This window comes from Puma concolor, chromosome B4 (assembly GCF_028749965.1).
Source record: "Puma concolor isolate L17-30 chromosome B4, mPumCon1.1.hap2, whole genome shotgun sequence".
NCBI classification, from domain to species: Eukaryota; Metazoa; Chordata; class Mammalia; order Carnivora; family Felidae; genus Puma; species Puma concolor.
In genome coordinates this window covers 46,752,975-46,766,453 of record NC_141673.1, presented here as the reverse complement: position 1 = coordinate 46,766,453, position 13,479 = coordinate 46,752,975, and the positions used below count along the sequence as shown (strand labels likewise).

At 40.6% G+C, this 13,479-nt stretch overlaps 1 long non-coding RNA gene across 1 annotated transcript; it reads right to left on the bottom strand.

Annotated features, from left to right (window-relative positions):
• Nucleotides 1-5,777: 5,777 nt before the first annotated feature.
• LOC147579039 (uncharacterized) lies at nucleotides 5,778-13,394 on the bottom strand. Its single transcript, XR_015253123.1, has 3 exons — nucleotides 12,930-13,394; nucleotides 7,649-7,696; nucleotides 5,778-5,888 (listed from the first exon to the last, which is right to left on the bottom strand). It is a non-coding gene; the product is annotated as an uncharacterized LOC147579039 (long non-coding RNA).
• Between the last annotated feature and the right edge of the window lie 85 nt (nucleotides 13,395-13,479).

Genomic DNA, 13,479 nt, shown 5'->3' with positions numbered 1-13,479 from the left:
CCACCCCCCACCACACACGCGCGCGCGCGCACACACACACACACACACACACACACACACACACACACAGAAAGATGCATTAAATAAAGTAAACGTTTTCAGTTGCTGATGTTTTTCCAGGCACCTTTAACTTCAACCTAAATATAAGCATTGTGTTTTCAACATCTATGGTAAACATTTATTTTCTTTATTAAAAAAAAAGGATTATTTTCCTTCCTCTGCTAAAGAAAATAGTCTGGCTAGTATACAGATGGCAGCTTTTGTCACATTAAACAGAGAGCAAAGATAAGAACATACAGAAAGACAAAACCTTAATGAAGGTCAGAGAAGAAAACTGAACTAGTAATGGCAAGAAAGCAAGACAGAAGATGATTCAAGAAGCACAGTGAAGGGCAAAAGTGGTTTCAGCCTGGTTAATAGTTAATCACTACATTCACCAAATGTCTTTCCTTTCCTTCCCTCAATTTCACTTACCACCTTTCTCAAAGACAAGTAGGACACCAAACCTCTAGAGTAGAGGAGATAAAAAGAAGCTGTCAACAAGTCCACAACTCAGCGGTGACTTTTCCAGTTTGCTCCTGTCTCACTGCAGCACAATCCCCTCTTTAAAAGTACAGATAAACTGAGGTAATTGTATTTACCATGTGAATCGACAGAAGGAAGCAAAGGGAGAAATATTGAGAGTAGTTGCAGGGACAGACAATTGGGCAAAGAAAACAAAGGATAAGTCAAAGATGGGAAGTGAGCAGCTCTTTCCCTCCGTCCCTTCTTCCCTCTTTCTTCCTCCCCAGCCCTCCCTCTCTTTTTCCCTACTTCCCTCTCTCCCCTTCTCTCATCTTCCAAATTCTTGATTTCCTTGTCTCCTATGGAACTTCCAAGCTGTCTCTCCCACTTAATAACCTAGCTCCTTAAGATGCCATTCTTATTCTTCTGCTCTTTTTTTTTTTTTTTTTTGCTCTTCACTATTTTTTTTTTTTTTTTTTTTTTTTTTTGCTCTTCACTTAGTGCTTTGGAAGTAAGGAAAATGGTGGTGGGTCATTTTTCAAGACATTAGTTTCTCATCAAAATTCCTATAATTCGTAAGTGATTCCTCTGCCACCAACTTGGCCCCCACACCTCTGCCAGAAAGATCTTTCTAAAATATGAATATATCACTCCATTACTATACTAGAAGTCCTTTGAAATAACTCCTGAAGGTGTACAGGATGCCGTCACCTTAATTAGCTCAACCCACAATCCATCACCTCACTTCTAGCTATCCCAAAATACTCGTAATTCCCCCAACATGTCATGCAGGGTTTCACACTGGGTGTCTTTGCACACACAGATCCCTCTGTATCTGGTCATTTCCTAACCATCCCTAAAATTTCACCTTGAACCACCCTCTTCCAGGAAGGAAGTTTTCCCTTACCCATGCGATTTAGTTATCTCTATCCGTTCCATGTGTCACAGCAAATTTTATATGGAATTATAAGTAGTAGATTTATTTGTCTGTCCTCTACTCTATACGACTCTAAGCAAGACAGCAGCGTAAGCAATAAGGTAGGCGCCCAGGATGGGGAGGCTCTGTCACATATCATTAAGGAGTAGAAACTCCAGTCTCATCACATACCAACTGTATGCAATGTGCCCAGTCGTCACATCGTCGACCTTTCTGATACTTCAATTTCGTCATTTGTAAAGTTGAAAAAGCCTGGCTCATAGAAAGTGCATAAGAAATATTATGGTACTTTTGAGTATTTATATCAGTCTATTTTTATATCTGTAGCTATACCTACATCTATATCTATGTATCTGCTTAGGATAGAGCAGAATCTAAATCCCATCGTCATTCTTCATGTAGTTGTGTCTATAGGCTCTTTCCTTGGATAGGGCTGTATTCTTTCAGCAACATGATCTACATGCCTGTTGTGGATAAATTTATCAAATACTCTTAAAAGTAAATATGTTCAGGGGCGCCTGGGTGGCTCAGTCGGTTAAGCTGCCAACTTCCGCTCAGGTCATGATTTCGCGGTCTGTGAGTTTGAGCCCTGCGTTGGGCTCTGTGCTGACCGCTCAGAGCCTGGAGCCTGTTTCAGATTCTGTGTCTCCCTCTCTCTGACCCTCCCCCATTCGTGTTCTGTCTCTCTCTGTCTCAAAAATAAATAAACGTTAAAAAAAATTTTTTTTTAAAGTAAATATGTTCAGTAGGTATATAAAATGTTACATATTTGAAAGAGACCCAAGCCAATCTTCTAATTTTATTCAACCAGGACATACCAGTGGAGTCTTACTGTTTATTTATGACTAGAGTGGCTGTACATTTCAGTTTTCTTGGGACGGTCTCAGTCTATGCCTCCCATCCTGGCACAATTATCAATAGTGCCTCATTTCATTCTCAAAAGTGTCCTCATTTGGGTTCTTTGGGACAATTAATTATATGGCCACTTTATTGTGGCCTATGATCATTCTGATGGACTGTAGTGTTTTTTCTGATTAGCCAGTGCCCATGCCATACCGGTTTTTAAATATTTTTAATATCAGATATACCTATAAGATAATAAAAGCACAGAAAAGTGACATGATTTCTCCTTCTACAAACTGAGTTAAATGCATATACACTAAGAACTTAGAATAAGAAAAGTGAGAACAAGACAGGAAAGAGCCTGATTCACCCCCAAAGGACTGACCTGAAAAAGTACGGAAACCTGGTTATTTCTGAGTCCCACTTGTGAGGTTTTCCTCAGTTCTACCCTCTCCAATCCCTCTCGCCCACCTGGCCTTCTCTATTTCCTGGTTTCTTTCAGGTTTATTCACTGTTGAGAGTATTTGTTCCTTACTTTCTTTCCCTTTCTAATTCTGCAGGAACTTAAGATGCTAACCTAGTCATGCCCAGGTGTCACAGACAGTTTTTGTTCAAAGGTGAAAAAACTCCAGCTATTGTCCCTTTTAATATTAGCACTCTCCACTAATTTGCAGATGATCTAGCAGAAATATCTTCTACTTTACCAGTCATAGAATTCCTTCAAACAGTACATTTCCTTGAAAGTCGGGCTAAGGAAATCAAGGTCTGTAGTTAAAAAGCATTATCCTTGCCGTATCTTGAAGGCTGTCCTCCTTAGACTGCAAGGATTATGAGAATTGTACCATTCAATCATTTTCGAGAAGGAAAGATTTCTACCCCCAAATTTCTAATGGAATTAATGCCAATTGAATTTACATGGTGAGAAAAGCTGTGCATACAGTCAGAATAAAATGCTCCCAAGAATAATGTGAACTTAGATTATTTTTTGACTTCACAAGGAAGTTTAGAACCATGGTATCTAGAGTAGTGAATAGCTATTGGTTGTTATTCCACAATTTCCTACAGATAAAGATAGAGCTGTAGTGGTTCGGTTGGGGCTTAACTAAGAAATTTTAGCATTAATAAAGACTGCCATTAGTTTACTCATCTTTGCCTATTTACTGATACCCGTACAAAACATCTTCTGATAAACACAATGGGATCTAGAGTAGGGTACAGAGGCAGTGGGGGAGTTGAACAATAATGAAAGAACCCCTCCTACATGTATTGTTAAACCATATAATTCAATCTCCACTCTGAAACTGAAGGAGAATCTATGTGTAAAACAGTTGCTTTGTGGTACAGCAAAGTTTGATAGACAAATAGCATAAAAAGAAGCACGTAATGAAAGGCTTTTATTCTGCTTTGAAGTAAACAAAATGTCAGGCACTGCTGTGATTACAGAAGTCTGTGAAACCACATCTTGTGTAATAATTTTTCACTATCCACGACCAGGATAGTGAAGTAAAGAGATTACTTAAAAGAAAACTTAGCAGTAGCCCCAGTCAATAATCACAGGTTTAAATTTCAAAACAGAATCAACAATTAAATGAAGAGATTTTTGTTTATAAACAAGTGCATCTATCTCAAAGTTACACTTTGGGGGATGTAAGTCTTAGATCGGTGCTACTGAAGGTGTCTCTGTCCAAACTGCTTGCTGCTGGTCCACTACGAGATAAAGAGCTTATGCTGCAATATAATCAACATACTGCTCCCTTCATTGAAAACATCTCCCAACCACTGCCCACCCCCCACCGCTTGAAGAAAAAGGAGGAGGAGGAGGAGAAAGAGGAGGAGGAGGAGGAGGAGGGAAATGTCAATTGAATTACAGTGTGTTTAGTAAAGAAATTGGTCTATATTCTGGCGCTGGTTTCTGATTTTACTGCAACAGATAGCAAAGTTTGTGGACTGACAGTAGCTTATACAACACAGTTTGAGGAGCATGTGGTAAAACATCAGGTTTTTGTCAGTTAGAAATTATGTTCAGCTGCTAATAACAGAGAGCCTAATAACAAGTGAATTAGGGGACTCTTCTCCCACAGAAAAGATGTGAGAGAGTTGACTTATTGGTCCATCACAAGCTGAGTCCTACCAGATCTGCCAAATCACAAGGCTGGGTGGGCCCACAGCATCCCATACAATGGAAATGGTACACGTGGGATCAGCTGCTGGTGGAATTGCAAGTAGGCTGTAAAGCAGGTGCCCTCACCTTCCCTCCAGCACCTTTTCCCCCAGCTTGCACCTGCTGCTTCATGGGAAGTCCATTATGATCAACTAATGGAGGAGGAAAAAATGGCCAAGCTTGTTTCCACAGACTGACGGGTTCAATAAGTGATTGTACACCAAAAACAGGTGGCCCTGACTGTAAGTGGGGAAGGAAATCCTCCCAATAAATAGGGCTTCAGATTGTCTAAATGGTCATCCACTTTTTGTGGAAAGAGAAGAAGCTTAAGGCAAGAATAAATATGGCATAAAGAATAAATAACAAAATTGAAGACAACGAGGTCTGGGAAGGGGAGTGGGGACAAGCACTGCATGTTATCCAACATGCAGGTAACAAAATTTGATCCTGCCTATGTTTTTTAGAGGCAGATGAAGGATCTCTTAAAGGGAAAAATTAAAATATTTGTATTAGTTTAAAGAGAGAACACTTATTCAGAGGGATTGGAGGACATAGTGTATGTGAAAAAGTCTTTCACACACATCTTTTTATGAAATTAATTAATAAAGAAGTAGATAGAATGACTTCCAATGAACATCAGCAACCTTGTCCTAGACCACCTATTCTTGGCACAGTGGGCACATGAACAGTATCACCACGGCAGCAGAGTTGGAAGCATGAGCCTGATTGCGTGGGATCCCACCCGCCACAGCTGATTAAATACCACTTCTGCCGAAAGTCCAAACCTTCCAGCAATCGAAACCAATGCTGAGCCTCCAGTATGGCACCAACTCTCCAGACCAGCTTGGTGCCAAGTTGATTACATTCGACTCCTTTCATCCTCAGAAATGCAGCCATTTATCTTAACTGAAATCAACACGTATTCCCAATATGGGTTTGCCTTCCTTGCCTGCATGACCTCAGCCAGCACCATTGCCCAAGTGCTTACAGAATGTGTGACCTACTGACTTGGCATCCCACATCACATTGCAGGGTACAAAGGTACCCACTTAAAAGCGAAAGTAGTTAGCTTCTGGGTGCTTGATCATGGGATTTTCTGTCTAAATATACAGATTCTTTAACTTTCTACTGCCCACTGGACTAATACACATTGGGATATTAAATAAGACTTGACCCATCATCCCATCTGAATCCTTTGGTTTTCTAAAGGCTTTTCCTGACAATTTGGGCCTCAGCCAGACTGCTTTCCCCAGTGCTCCATTTTAAATTTTATTGTCCCCTTCAGAACATAGTTATGGTATCAATTTTCATTATTTCTCTCTTCTTTCCATATCTTATCTTTTTCTTATGGAATCTTGCCCTTGCAAGACTGGAACTTCTTGGCCGCTTTGTCCCAATATAATGCTGCCATCTAAATTGAGTTATAGCAATGTCCTTTTGGTTCTTGTAAAATAAAAATAAAAAACACATTAAAACAGTACCTTCTAGCAGGCTAGTGGCTACAACATAAGAATCCAGTTGCTATACTGTATCATTCTGGGATTTTTTTTCCCCATACCTTATGTCCTCCAGTCCCTCTGAATGAGTGTTCTCTCTTTAAAGTAATAAAATTATTTTTACTTTTCCCTTTAAGAGTTCCTTCCTCTGCTTCCACAAAATACAGGCAGGCTCAAATTTTGTTACCTCTGATTTTTCCATTTTCTCTTTATCTCATGTTTATCTTTATCTCATGTTTTCTATTCAAATATGTGAAAGGCTTAGAATAAATATGTTCCTCCTCAAGATTAAGATTTTTAAGCCTGCATTAGATGCAATGTTCCCAGTATGCTAACCACATGAGCCCAAGTCAACCAATTCCTCAAAATTTATAAATTCCCTTATAAAGCAGGTTCACAGTAAATTCCTTTATCAACATCAACTTCTATCTGTTCCCAGAAAAAAAAAACATTCTACGTCTGGATTTTTCTAGTCCCCATTTCTGTGCCTTTGATTCATATTTCCATTGCCATGTTCTATTTTATTCAGCCAGCTTAAAATATCACAGTGCTTCTTTACCCACACAACATTGTCTTCTCATTTCTGTAATATGCACTTTTTTTCTTTTAATAAAATCTTGGCCTGCTTAGCTGTATTCCTGGAACATCAAGCCAGAAGTTCTTGTTATTTTTTTCCACTTATTTCTTCCAAAATTCATCACACGTTACTTTACTCTTGAAGCTTACATCATCCTCTTTCATCCCTAGCAAGGAATGACTACAAATATGCCTCTTGGAGTAATTCTTAGTTAGTTGATTGTCCAAACTCCCATAACATAATCCCCAGGCAGCCCCTGGCTGATTTATCTTTTCAATCTTTCTGACAATAAAATGTTGCTGAAACAATTTTGTGATGTCTGTGTTTCATGGCTTTGAATAGATTTTCCCGCTCCCATTTTGGTCTTCCTTTTGTTTACTTGGACCTTAGGAAGAACAGGAGATATCTGAAAGAATACATACTCGCCTCTCCTGTCTCAATAACACATAAACCTTAAATGGTCCTCTTTGCACATCACTGACCCTATTTTCTCCTTTGTTCTCTTTTTTCAATCATTAATTCCTCCTCCCCCAAATTGTTACAGCGGATCTGAAGCCTTCCGTGACTAATGGCCCCATGAGACATCCCTCTGTTTTGCCATCCCCTAGCATTTACATCTAAAATATGGAATCAACCAGGGCATCTGGGTGGCTCAGTCATTTGAGCAACCAACTTAGGCTCAGGTCCTGATCTCGCGTTTGTGAGTTTGAGCCCCACGTCAGGCTCCAAGCTGACAGCTCAGAGCCTGGAGCCTCCTTCAGATTCTGTGTCTCCCTCTCTCTCTGCCCCTCCCCTGCCTGCACTCTCTCTCTCTCTCTCTCTCTCTCTCTCTCAAAAGTGAAGAAATAATAATAAACATTAAACAAAATAAACATTAAATATGCAATCAACCACTGTGTATTTGTTGTAAACATATTGCTAGATGTGTGTGTATGCATGTGTGTACATGTGTGTGTGCTGATAATTGCCTTGGCTTACCAGCCAAACATCTCTGTCTTCTTTTGTATCATGATTTCTGTCTATGCAAATACTGGAAATGCAACTCTGAATAGACGTTTGAGGTACTGTATTAAATTGGTCATTATTCCATTCATCGAGCATTTAGTGATCATCTATTCAGTGTCACTCACTGTGCTAGCTGCTCAATCAACTGGTCCCAGCTTCCCACAGCTCATAGTCTAGAGAAAAAAAGAAAAACAAGAAAACAGATAGTTACACCGGAGTGCAAAATCTGTAGGAGGATATGAAATTAACAAAGAAACCCTCTAAATCAGTGTAAGAAAAGGGTGGAAGAAGGAGAGAGTGGAAAGAGGAGGACCAGGGGAAGTTAGCTCGACAGAGGAAGGGGGGGGGGGGGGGCGGCCAGAGTGCCCCTGGCAGAAGGCAAAGTAAAGCAGAGTGGGGTACTGAGGTCCTTACGGTATGGTTGGGGTGATGTGCATGGTGCCATATGGCTATAGAGACAAGTTCAGGAAGATGGTGGGAGATGAAGCTAAGAAAGCAGTTAAGAGCCAGTTTAGAAGGGACTTTGTATGGCATATTGAAGAGTTTGCCCTTTGTCCCACCCCATTCCTTGTGTGTGGCTATAGTCACTAGGCTTCTGACTAGCACTGGGAAAGAGGTTCCACGTTCTGTCTGCTGTCTCATTTTTGCCGCTCAGTACTTGAAACTCCTTTGATTCCTAGCTATACTCTCAATCTCATTATCCACCTCTCCAAATTACCCTAAACGCTACTGCCAGATTAACTATATTGTTGAATTTCATCTCTTACATTTGAAAACCTTCAGTGTTTCATTGCTGCCAAATGCAGCAGAAATCCCTACACATTATGCCCCTCAATGAATCTCCACCACCATTTCCTGTTCCCCCCATGAACACACCTTTTACACATGGGTGCTATGGTTTCCAACTCTGTGCCCTTCCTCGAAATGCCCTTTCTGTTTTTCATCTACTCAAGACTTTCTGGTCTTCTGGCCACATGTCCCGTGTAATTTGTCTTCTTGGAATCAACAATGTGTTTCATTTCTATTATCTTTCAGCCCTTATTGTACTGGGCCCTGTAGTTTTATGTATTTATTTTGTTCATTTGACAAAAAAAAATTATTCCTGGGTCAGATCTGTGTCTTGGCCACTTTTAAAAATTTTTGAATAGTCCATAACACCATTTCTTGAGCAGAGGTGCTAGGTAAATATTACATTGGAATACATCAAATTGGTGACCATTAGTGAAGCTCTATCAATCTACTCTTCTCCAAAGTAGTTACTTTATCACCTCCACTCCCTTTTTACTATGTTATTTACAAGGAAGGTAGAGGCTGATGTTTTATTTCTATTTTATAGAGAAATATTTGAGTGTCAAGGATTTTAAAAGTTTACTTAAGTGTTTGGGGACCGGAATCTAAGCTTCTGATACCTGTTTAGCGCTTGTTTAGATTATATTAGATCCAGGATTCTTTTCCTGGAAGGAATTAAAAGGGAAGCTTTAAAAAATATATTAAGAGTTATTTTTACTATTATTTACCATCAGTACTGGGAGGAAAGATAATGGCAAAGTTGTTACATCACTAAAAAATAAGTTAAGTGGTTTCTAACTTTATAATTCAGGGAAATGAAGACTTCACTTTAAGAGATAAGATAGTTAATGGGGCACCTGGTTGGCTCAGTCAGTTAAGTGTCCAACTTTGGCTCAGGCCATGATCTCAGGGTTAGTGACTTCAAGCCCTGCTCTGGGCACTGTGCTGACAGCTCAGAGCCTGGAGCCTGCTTCAGATTCTGTGTCTCCCTCTCTCTCTTCCCCTCCCCTGCTCATGCTCTGTCTCTCTCTCACACAAAAATAAATAAACATTAAGAGATAGATAGTTAAGAGGTGGTTTGGAGTGCTCTGGGTTCATTTGAACCTGCTTTGGGTTAATTTGTTGAAAGCCAATTGATTCAAAGCTATTTCAGCACACAGCAAACCCACCAAAAGACCATCTGGAGGAAACTGTCAGCTTCATAACCTGAGGTAATAGGAAACTTGGTTGCAACCATTTGAGGGCAATTTCAGGGGTGGGATGCGAGCCTACCAAAATAGAGAAGGCCATAAACTGGGTTTAAGAAAAGACCACCCATTCACGGATAAAGCATTAAGCATTGAGCAATACCAGGCATCCAAATTATAAAATACGCACGAAATTAGCATCCAGCTAAGTTGAACAGATGAATCCTTAGTAAAATAGCTGAGATGTAAAGCCTAGGGCAAAACTAAAACTTTGAAAAAATCTTCCAGAATTCATCAATTTTGACAAATTGACTTTTTGGAAACTGATTTTCAGTGAATTGTCCTGATTCTAGTTTGAATAAATATTTAGCCTTAGTTACTTACACATTATTCCATCAAAGAAGAACGCAGGTTTGTGTATGGGCATGATAGCTGGTCTGTGACCCAAAACTTTAGTTTGTACCTTAACCCTATCCTACATAGTACTGATTTTTTTATCTTATGTTCTTCTTTCAAGATTTTAAGGGTTTTTTTAAAAATGTTTTTTTCAACGTTTATTTATTTTTGGGACAGAGAGAGACAGAGCATGAACGGGGGAGGGGCAGAGAGAGAGGGAGACACAGAATCGGAAACAGGCTCCAGGCTCCGAGCCATCAGCCCAGAGCCTGACGCGGGGCTCGAACTCACCGACCGCGAGATCGTGACCTGGCTGAAGTCGGACGCTTAACTGACTGCGCCACCCAGGCGCCCCTTAAGGGTTTTTTTTTAATGTGTATTTGTTTTTGAGAGAGGGAAAGAAGAGGGGTCAGAAAGAGATGGGTACAGAGGATCAAAAGCGGGCTCCATGCTGACAGTAGAGAGCCTGATGCGGGGCTCGAACTCAAGAACCATGAGATCATGACCTGAGCTGATGTCAGATGCTTAACTGACGGAACCACCCACACACCCCTCAAGATTTGAAGTTCTATGAAAGGTGGGACCATTACACCACATCTTATGACTCTTTACGTTCCTAGTACCTTGCACACTTGTATTTGGTAGCCCGCATGTTAGTCGTCAGATGAGGACAGAGTATCGACCCAGCTGCCTCACCTTTGAGGGCATGGTTAGGGGAACCCTCAAAAGATGATTCCCTCCTTATTGTGGTTCAGTAGTTTCATCTTCATGTATGAAAGACAATGCTACCATTACAACTAAATTAAGAGTATTCTGGAGCTGAATAAAGTTTTCCTGCCCTATTGTGACCCCATCCAACTTGACTAAAGTCTTTTCCTTTTCTTAAGTGGGAATTGGAAAAGGAACTCATATATCATCCTTCTAAATCCTCACAATTCGTGGGTAACTTTCATTTAATAAACGTTGACTTGCAAGAGCTTTCTGTTATTGATAATGCTTACAATTAGTAAGAACTTGAATTATTTTATCAACTTTTTCTTTCTGTTTCGCAATGACACAAAGCCTAACCAGAAAGCAGAGCTTCTCAACCTATAAAACTGAGCTTCTGAGTATTTTTACTATTTTAGGTAAATAATAATGGCCTCACCATTATTGGTAGCGCCACCCTCCTCCTTGATATTAGGACCCTTAGATGACCTGCCTTTATCCCTGACCCTGCAGGAGGAAGGTTCTCCCTCTGGTGAGAATCTGGTGTCTGAAAATGTTCTTCTATGCTTCAGATGCCCCAAGCTATCCTATAACTACTCCCTGGATGTCTCCTTGATTTCCAGCCCTGGAAGACTGTAGTCTGGTCCAGTCTTGTGCTGTTTTCTAAAACTCATTTATTAGTTTATTAAAGCCTAAATTTATCCTCTTGTGAAACCTGATTAATGTCCATTGTTCTTAGCTATACTTTGTTCATATGCTATCATAGCACCTTCCATATTATGTATTCGCTATACCCACATCTGACTTCCCAACTAGACTGTGAACATATTTTTGCTCTTTGTCCCCAACTGGACAGTTGTCTCTCATACTATACACTTTCACACTAGGAATAGCCATCTTTTCTAGATGTGAAATGACTAGATTCCCAAATACTCTAGAATGTAGTCTAGTCAAATCCTAAAACTACTAGAACATAAGCTCCATGACAGAAAGGAGTTTCCTTGTGTTCATCATTGTATCTCAGTTTATAGAACAGTGTCTGGCAAGAGTCAGTACTAGTCTCAATAAAGTTTGTGACACAAAAGAATACTGTGTTAGTATGCAACAAGATGAAGGGAACAGTGTTATATCAGTCTTTTTGGATATTTGTAAACTATAAAGGCTCCAATATTCCTTTCATACCTTAGAGACAAAACACAGCTTAAGATTTTTATATAATAGTGATTTCTAAATTTTTCATCACTGATATTTTTCATTCATGTGGTTTCATAAGAACACTCTTATTTGAATATTCAAATAATTGTCATTTTTAAGCTTTACAGGTTCTAGGTTTTTCTGCTTCCAAAATGATGGCCATACCCTCATGGAAACTCAAGCAACTGCTTTTAACTTAGGTATAAAGAGTAGCCCATCAGGATAACTTAAAGAGTCAAGCCACTGCACTCCAGAGGTCTCCTGGGTGCTCTGAGCAGCCCAGATTCTTTCCTGACATGGCACGTCCAAAGACCCTAATCCAGGTGGGGCTCAGGAGCTTTGTAGGAAAGAACTTAAAGTTTGCCAGCAATTGTGGCTCCAGTGTGCTTCCATTACATGGGACTGAGTTTCCCCAAAAGAGAGCAGACTGGAGGAAGAAAGGCAGAGCATTGAAAGAAAAACTGCCCAAGTGGAGACAAAGCCAGGCTGAGTGAGCAGAGTGAGCTTCAAGAAAGCCAGATTCCAGGAACTATGTGCCGTTGCTGGGTCGGTGCCTAGTGTGAGCCCGGGTGGAGGGGAGCAGGGGACCTGCGGGCTACCAGCAAATGGGCAGCAAGGGTGGCAGCAGATTAGTGCCGCTCACTGGAACAAAGGAGTCATGGAACAGCGGATCCAAGAACATATGTGTGAGACCTCCCTGGACTTGGCGAAAGCTCCATGAGGTGAGAAAGGCTGGCACTCCAACTGAACAATGCTCACAACATTGGTTCCCACCCACCACCTCCAGCTAGAGGAAATACAAGTTATATGAGGAAGAAGCATTAAGCTGGGAGGAAAGAAACAAATCTTTAAAAGTTTAGGTCATGTCACCAACTTGGCTGCTAGTAGCTTTTTCAACAAAAATGTATATTCCTATAAAAAGAAACAACAAAGTCTCCATGTCATAACGCTTGTGAAGGAAGGGGGAGGGATGGAGATGGTGTCCCCTAGACTGGAAATAGATGTGTATTGCCACTCGATCAGTGCCGGGAAGACATGCTCACCCTCAGGACATGATATTTCAGGCTCATTCAGCACAAGTGTGTTAAAGGGAAATACCACGGAACGGAGTGACTCATCAACTCACTACAACCTTGGCAAGAATTGGTGTATCCAAGTTCCAAGACAGCAGAGAATGCAGGGTCCAAAGAGCACGAGGTCCAGAGCAAGTGCCCAAGGAACCTGAAATAACAAACACAACCACTTACTATTGGCTGGGTGCGTTCTATGTTCTCTGCATGTTTTCATTTACACATTTAATCCTCCAAAATACCCTGTGAGGTAGGGACTGTTGTTATACCCTCATTTTACAAACGAGGGACCTGAGGCACAGAAAGGCTGAGTAACTTGCCCAAAACCACACAGGTATTAAGCAGCACGGTGGAGATTCAAAGCCAGACAGTCTGGCTCCTTATCCTAATGCTCCAGCATCCTTCAGATGATGCTTCTTTAGCACTTACCCTCTGCCAGGTTCCCTTCCAAGTATTTTGCATAGGTTAACACATTCAAGGTTGAAAGTGCAGATAGGGATAGAGGAAAATAAAATTTACTTAGGGCTTCCTCTCTTCTGAGGTAAATTTCTTAAAAAGAAAATAGTTACAATTCATTAATCTCCACTACTGCAGCATGCATTCTGATAAGGA